General features: G+C 43.8%; 1 long non-coding RNA gene across 6 annotated transcripts in view; it reads left to right on the top strand.

The window, feature by feature from the left end:
• The window catches only part of LOC131502261 (uncharacterized), a 138363-nt gene extending 136701 nt beyond the window's left edge, over window positions 1–1662 (top strand). For all 6 annotated transcript variants that reach the window (XR_009256992.1, XR_009256993.1, XR_009256988.1 and 3 more), the window contains exons 4-5: window positions 83–234; window positions 1215–1662. This is a non-coding gene — a long non-coding RNA (uncharacterized LOC131502261). The remainder of the gene's footprint in view (window positions 1–82; window positions 235–1214) is intronic.
• The last annotated feature ends 4541 nt before the right edge of the window (window positions 1663–6203 follow it).

Genomic DNA, 6203 nt, shown 5'->3' on the forward strand with positions numbered 1-6203 from the left:
GGCTTGTCTGTGCAAAGCGATTGCAGTTTTAGAGAACTCATCTGCTTGCATTTGTTTGGCATCACTCCCTCTGCTTGTATAGGTCTTCAAGTCATGGCAGAGACAAAAGCCTTGGCAACTGGGTAACTCCCTGAACGATAGATAATCCAGTGTTGGATCTCCTGACTCTACCATATATCAATGGATGGCCACGGGCAAGTTGCTGAACTTCTCTGAGCCTCAGGTTTCTCATCTGTAAGTAGGCAAACTCATGTGTGCCTTGTGGGGCTGCTATGTCGATTAAAAGAGGGAACTGCCCCTAACCAGCTAGGCCACAAAGAAGCCCAGCAGCAAGTGTTAATTATGTTTTCTATGGAAACAGGAGTATAAGGGGTACCTGGCAATATATCTCGCACAGCACGTATCTAATAGAAATCTAATGTGATTGGGGCGCCCGGGGGGCTCAGTTGGTTAATTGTCTGACTCTTGACAGTTCATGGACCCCCCTCCTCGGCGGTGGGCTCTGTGCTGAGAGTGCTCAGAACCTGCTTGGGATTCTCTGGCTGCCTCTCTGCCCCTTCCCTACTCATGCAGACGCATGCGTTCTCTCTCTCTCTCTCTCAAAATAAATAAACATTAAAAAAAATATAATGTGGTCCCCAAATGTGAGGCACAGATGTAATTTAACATTTTCTGAAAGCTACACTTAAAAATGAACCAAAAAACCCAAATGAAATTAATTTTAATATTATATATGATTTAATCAATGTAACTGATATATCTAACATGTTATCATTTCAACATGTAATCAATATAGAAAATTCTAAATGAGAGTTTGTATTCTTTTTTCTTTTCTCTCTCTCTCTCTCTCTTTTTTTTTTTTTTTTGCATACTGAGTTTCTGAAATCCAGTGTGAATTTGACATTTACAATACCTCTCAGCTCGGATCAGCACATTTCAACGGCTCAAGGGCCTCACTTGGCTACTGTTGCTGTTGTACCGGGCAGTGCAGCCTTAGCGCTTCTAATGAGATTGGATCTCTTTAGATTTCAAAATCTGGACTTTCAATTCTATTCTAGTGCACATTCCAAACAATGGGAGGCGATTGACCGTATTCCTGTTCCTTTAATATCACTAATTTGTAGTTGCCTCGTAGATGGGACACGGGTCAGATTATCCTAGAGCTGGCGTCCCCAATCTTTTTGTGACAAGTGGCTGTTTTTCTTTTCCTCCAGGCTTTCGGAATAAGTGGAGGGAGAAGAAGGTGAAAAGAGTTGGAACTGACGATAAAACTCCAGCGCCCTGGAGAGGGGGCCTTCCTGGAAGCTACATAAGTCTCCCTGATGGAAGGAAATCTTAGCGACTTTGGAAACGACTCAAGTTTGCTGTCATGTTCACATGTGGTGGTCGTGACGGTCAGGGCCAGGGGGAGGCTGCACCTTAGTGAACAGCTTGGGTGAATGAGGGCTGTACTAAACTCACCGATGTGAGAAATGCCAAGTTTTCCAGATAATAGGTGGCACCTTAGATGTCAGAGTCCACTACAAATATTAATAGAAACTGATAAGATCATGATTTGGAGAAAAACAGAAGAGCAGCAAGTAGATTGTGACAAGTTGCTGTGTAATTACCTTTCATCTTTTGGGGTAAAGGAGAACTGAATAAAGCCACTCACGTTACCTATTCTGGGCTCACATTTTTGGATCACGTTCCCACCCAGAGACTCCAAGGAATTCCTAAATGTCAATCCAACCATGGTATCACTCAAAACACTCCTTAGTGGTTATCATATTGTTGGCATTTTTCTGTTTCCTTCCAGACTTTTTCTGTGAAGTTTTGTGATCTTTTCATAGCTGAGCTCAAACTTAGTACTAAACTTTGTATCCTGCTTTTACCCACTTATAATGTTTTCATTTTCTGTGTCCTCATATAGACTTCACACCACAAATTTTTCTTAAGTTTATTCATTTTTGAGAGAGAGAGAGAGTGCACATGACACACATGAGCGGGAAAGGGGCAGAAAGAGAGGGAGAGAATCCCAAGCAGGCTCCACGCTGTCAGTGCGGAGCCCAACGTGGGGCTTGAGCCACGAACTGAGAGATCATGACCTGTGCCGATATCAAGAGTCAGATGCCCAACTGACTGAGCCACCCAGGCACCCCTCACACAACAAATTTTTAATGACAGTGTATCGGGCCATTGAGCGGGTGTGCCATGATTTATTGAGCTATTTTTCCATCATTGTCTTTTCCTTCTGGATATTATAGGATGTAACTTTGTTTCATAAATTGGGCACATGAAACATTACCTTTCTTTATTTTTAAAAAATAAAATTAAATCTGGGTTTGAATTCCCATGTGCAGGGCTGGCAAGACACCCATCAATGGGGAGCTAGTCCCATGTGTATATGTAGGGGTATGTGGAGAATGCCTACTATGATAGTTAGGATACTTTTGACTCAACACGACCCAGATTTACTCAACCTGGCTTAAACCGTAAAGGAGAAGTACTGGCCTGTATACCTGGCAGTTCAGAGGAAGATTCAGGGTTGGTTTGATTTAGTCACCTGATAGCATCATCAAGGACCCTGTTTCTTCTCATTTTTGCTCTGCTTTCTACAAAGTCAGCTTAATCCTGGTCATAAGACGGTTGTCAGCTGATGCTACATGCTCTTTTGCATGTGCTCAGAGGTAAGGAGAAGGTAGAAAGAGAGATTCTTCCAGAAGCTTCCTCCAAATAGCAAGCAAGTTTCTTTCACAGAAGCCTCCAGGAAATATCTTCTCCTTTCTCACTGGCCTAAATTGGGTCATGTGTCCATTGAACCCTCCTGGCTATGGCCAAAGGTCAGAATCAAGCTCATTAGTTTTTTTAAATTATTTTTTAAGTTTATTTATTTATTTTGAGAGAGAAAGTGTGCACGTGTGCAAACGGGGGAGGAGCAGAGAGAGAGAGGGAGACAGAGAATCCCAAGCAGGCTCTGTGCTGTCAGCAGAGAGCCCAATGCAGGGCTTGAACCCACAAACTGATATCATGACATGAGTCAAGATCAAGAGTTGGATGCTTAACTGACTGAGGACCCCCCCCCCCAACCAGGCACCCTGCTCATTAATTGTTAGTTTGAACCATGTATTTCATTACTACAACCAGAAGAGGCTATTCCCCCCACCCGCAGCACAAATACACTGCACGGGGCAGTAGACAAAAGTGGGGGGAGTTACCAAGAGAAGAAGGAATGAATTTACAGACATTATCAAAATGTCTCTTACATCTTCCAACTTCTGTTTTCGGTCCTGCTGTACAAAAACGGCTAATGAACACCCTCAGACACGGTAGCCCAAAGAAGTCCAGACGTGAAGTCTCCATTTTTTTTTTTTTTTTTTTTAGGTCAGAGAAGGTCAGCTACCTCTTTCATTTGCCCCACCAAGAGGTGCAAAAACAAAACACAGACTTAATTTCTCCATAAATTATCCTGCCACACCATTCCTGTGCTTAAAATCTTTTCTGACCTCTTTTTGGAGGAAGAGAAAGACTATTACTAGTAGAATGAAAACCCTCCCTTGTTAGAAATGAAAGGACCAGGATAAATGGACTTGACGGGGACTTGCACCATCCAAAGTAGTTTGTCACAAAAATCATGAATCTGAGCACTTGGGAAAATACAGCTATTGTTTCAAATCACACACATACTTGAGTAAATACAGAAGTTTAGTAAAACTTTATTAAGTAACCCTTACTAATAGTTCACTCATCTTCACACTTCTTTTTTCCTTTTTTGAAAAAGTTTATTTATGTTGGGAGAGAGAGAAAGATTGTGAGCAGGGGAGGGGCAGAGAGAGAGGGAGACAGAGAATCCCAAGCAGGCCCTGTGCTCTCAGTGTGGAGCTGGACGCGGGGCGCGGATCTCACGAATCGTAACCCGAGCTGAGGTCAAGAGTCAGACGCTTCACTGACTGAGCCACCCAGGCGCCCTTCATCTTCACACTCCTGACTTGCCACCCTTCACATCAAAAGGGGGGGGGGCTGGTGAATGTTGGACACAATCAGAATTTCCTTCAATAGGTGAATGAGCAAATAAACTGTGCTACATCCAGACAATGGAATATTATTCAGACCTAAAAAGAAATGAGCTGTCAAGCCAAAAAAGCCATGGTTGAACCTCAAATGTGTATTACTAAGTGAAAGAAGCCAATCTGAAAAAGCTACATACTGTATGATTCCAAATGTATGACGTTCTGGGAAAGGTAAAACTATGGAGACAGTAAAAAGTTCAATGCTTGGGGCACCTGGATGGCTCAGTCGGTTAGGCATCCACCTTTGGCTCAGGTCATGATCTGGCGGTTCGAGCCCCACATCGGGATCTGTGTTGACAGCTCAGAGCCTGGAGCCTGCTTCGGATTCTGCGTCCCCCTCTCTAGGCACCTTGCATATTCACACTCTGTGTCTCTCTTTTTCTCTCTCTCAAAAAGTAAATAAACATTAAAAAAAAAAAAGATCGATGCTTCCCAGGGGTTAGCAGGGAGGGATTTGTAGGCGGAGCACAGAGGATTTTTAGGGCAGTACATCTGTCCAAACCCATAGAATGTACAACACAGGAGTGAACAGTAAGCTGTGGACTTTGGTTCATAATGACATTTCGATGTAGGTTCACTGATCGTAGCAAATGTGCCAGTATGATGCAGGATGTTGATGGTGGGGGAGGCTGTGTGTGTACGGGAACTCCTTGTAGTTTCCACTCAATTTTGTTGTGAACCTAAAAATGCTTTTAAAAAAATAAAATCTTTGGGGCGCCTGGGTGGCTCAGTCGGTTAAGCGGCCGACTTCGGCTCAGGTCATGATCTCGCGGTCCGTGAGTTTGAGCCCCGCATCGGGCTCTGTGCGGACAGCTCAGAGCCTGGAGCCTGCTTCACATTCTGTGTCTCCCTCTCTCTGACCCTCCCCCGTTCATGCTCTGTCTCTCTCTGTCTCAAAAATAAATAAACATTAAAAAAAAATTTTTTTAAATAAAATCTTTTTTTAAAAAATGCAGCCTGGTATTAAGAAAGAACATGGCATTGAGAGTCAGGAGACCGGGATTCAAATTTGGACTGTCATGTACAAGCTGTGTAATCTTAAATTATTTTAACCTTTCAGTGTCTTAGTTCACTCACCCGTAAAATGAGGATACGATTCCTCCATCAGACTTATTGTGAAGAGACAAACACAGGTCCTTTCATAGAGCACACGGCAGGTGCTTAAAATATATTTGTTGAGAGTAAAGAGAAAAGGAGGAGGAAAACACAGGGAGGCCAGGAGGTCATGGCCAAATCAAGTGCTGGTGGATGCTTTTTATTAACAAGATCCACCGGATAGCGATTGATGATGAGATAATCAGGGTTTTTTTTTTTCCCCTCATCTATTCCACTCCACTTCGGCTTTTGGCTTTTGGCTTTATCAAATTATGATTTAATAAAATGTCCATTATTGCATGAATTACTCAGAATACTACCCTTGCCTTTGTCCCCCATGGAGAGCTGATGGGAAGGAATGCAATCTGGGGTCGTTTTGTTGTTCCTGCTGTTGGTTTTCATTTATTTGAAACATATTTGTTGTGGACGTAGTGAGTGGTACTGACGCTGGACATGGCAATGAAGGAGCGAATAAGTGAGACTTGGGCTCAGCCATCACAGGGCTTGTGTCTAGGGTGGAAGACAGGCACTTAGGAAATTCTAACAGTGTTTTGAGCGTTACAGTGAGAAGCGCAGAGAATCAGGGAACCATATAGCAAGGGGAACAAAGTGCCTACATGGTCAGGGAAGGCCTCCCTGTTTTCTCAGCGATGCTGCTGCTGAGGTGTGAGGCATTATCCAGAAGGAACACGGAGCTGGGCTAGAGTGCATATGGAGGAACAGTGCTTCTCGCCCTTGAGCATGCATCAGAATCACCTGCGAGGCTTGTAGATGAGTTAACTTTTACTGCATGACAAACTATCCAAAAACTTACCAGCTGGAAACAACAAACATTTATCACAACAATCTGTGAGAGTTTCGGTGGGCCAGGAGTCCAGGAGCCACTTACCCTAGTGGTTGTGGCTCAGGGCCTCTCAACAAGGTTAGAGTCAAGGCACCAGGGGAAGAATCTGCTTTCAAGCTCACTCTCGTGGGCTTCTCCACATGGCTGTCTGTCTCGCATGCCGCATGGCAGGTGGCTTCTGAGAGAGAGACAGACAGGAAGGCAGAGAGAGGAAA

The sequence above is a fragment of the Neofelis nebulosa genome, chromosome X, assembly GCF_028018385.1.
Source record: "Neofelis nebulosa isolate mNeoNeb1 chromosome X, mNeoNeb1.pri, whole genome shotgun sequence".
NCBI classification, from domain to species: Eukaryota; Metazoa; Chordata; class Mammalia; order Carnivora; family Felidae; genus Neofelis; species Neofelis nebulosa.